The sequence below is a fragment of the Rhincodon typus genome, chromosome 10, assembly GCF_021869965.1.
Source record: "Rhincodon typus isolate 14 chromosome 10, sRhiTyp1.1, whole genome shotgun sequence".
Classification (NCBI taxonomy): domain Eukaryota; kingdom Metazoa; phylum Chordata; class Chondrichthyes; order Orectolobiformes; family Rhincodontidae; genus Rhincodon; species Rhincodon typus.
The window spans coordinates 24,607,229-24,608,992 of NC_063341.1; the positions used below are offsets into that span (position 1 = coordinate 24,607,229).

Below are 1,764 nucleotides of genomic sequence, written 5' to 3' on the forward strand. Positions count from 1 at the left end.
AATTGCTTGAGCAGTTACATTTGTTATAAAAATATTAAAATCGAGGAGTTGGGCAAGAATGTTTAGACAGTCAAGGATCTTAAACTGAGTAAACAACTGGTCTGGGAAGAAAATGTTCTTTGTGGCTGGGAGTCTTGGATGACAGTGCCAAAGGTCTCAATCTATTTAAATCACTTGTATATTTTTACTGTAGATTGATGAGATGGCTTTTAAATTTAAATATGCATCACAGAAATGATATGGAGAGGGATGGTATTTTGACGTGAATGAGTATGCGCATTAAATACGGATGGGGTATTTAAATTTAGTGAAAGCATGTTCATGTCCAGATGTAGTAGGAACTGCAGATGCTGGAGAATCTGAGATAACAAGTGTAGAGCTGGATGAACACAGCAGGCCAATCGGCATCAGAGGAGCAGGAAAGCTAACGTGAAGGGTCTAGGCCCGAAATGTCAGCTTTCCTGCTCCTCTGATGCTGCTTGGCCTGCTGTCTTCATCCAGCTCTACACCTTGTTATCCCTTCATGTCCAGATGTCTGGGTTAAACTCAGCCACATTTAGCTTTGTGCATGAAATGTTTTCCAGGGAGAAGTATTAGATAATTGAATATTTAAGTCAGTGCATTTCAACATTTTATCTGGCATTTAAACAGGTTTCCTGTGTTTCCTGAAACTCTCCATTGAAACCAGTAAAGAATAGAACTCATAAGACTCATTAAAAGTCAAGGAAACACAACAATAAATGTTGTATGAAAGTTGAGAAGGTTAGCACTCCCCTTGATAAGGTTGGAAGAGGTCCTTGTGATCTAATTACCACACTAATGGTTAAGTAATTGTCATCTACTTAGTAGAAATGGACCCTGTTGTGGTGAAGTGGCAGTGTTCCTCCCCCTAGGCGAGGAGGCCTTTGTGCAAATCCCACCTACTCCAGAGGTGTGTAATAACAGCTCTAAACAGGTTGATTAGAAAAATAAGTTTTTAAAAAAGTGTCATTGCTCACAGCTGTTTTCTTATGTGGCATTGGGAAATAATTTGTTTACAGTATGTTTAGTAAGCAGTTAACATCTTCAATTTGGAGATATTGAGAATTGGATCAGACTGGTGGTACCCTGGCTGCTTTAGGCTGAACCTTGGACAAGGATAAAAAGCAGCAACAGTCAAACATGCAGGAAGGGAGCAGCAGAGAGAACATTAGCTCTTTAAGAATTTGTACAGAGAGGGCTCAGCTTCCCAAATTCTTGGAACAACAATGATTCTGGAAGTTCTGGTTATCAAGCTTCAATTGTGGTTAACATGTGAAGTCTCCTTAAAGAAAATATGCTATCTACTGGGTCTGTTGGCAATGCATTACCAATGCGAATGTGAGGCTATCACCTTTAACATTTTTGTATTTGGATATTTCTAAGCTAGTATCAGTGACTTCTTTTCATTCTATCATGGGATGTAGGCATCACTGGCTAGGCCAGTATTTACTGCCCATCACTAATTGTCCTCACGAAGGTGGTGGTGGCCATCTCTACGTGGATCCAATCCATGCAGTGTAGGTGCACACCCACTGTGGATAAGGAGGGAGTTCCAGGAATTTGAATGAATGACAATGAGGGAAATGGCGATATAGTTCCAACTCAGGCTTGGAAGGGAACTTGTTGGTGATGGTGTTCCCAAGTATCTGCTTCCCTTGTATTTCTTTACCAATTCTGTAAATGTCCCATTATTTGTATTTAATCGTCTAAGGAATTTACTGAGATAGTTTCCTTCGGATAAAC

At 40.0% G+C, this 1,764-nt stretch overlaps 1 non-coding gene across 1 annotated transcript; it reads left to right on the forward strand.

Annotated features, from left to right (window-relative positions):
• The first annotated feature begins 740 nt into the window (after positions 1–740).
• Positions 741–865, forward strand: LOC125484315. The gene has a single exon (XR_007263150.1). It is a non-coding gene; the product is annotated as a U6atac minor spliceosomal RNA (small nuclear RNA).
• The last annotated feature ends 899 nt before the right edge of the window (positions 866–1,764 follow it).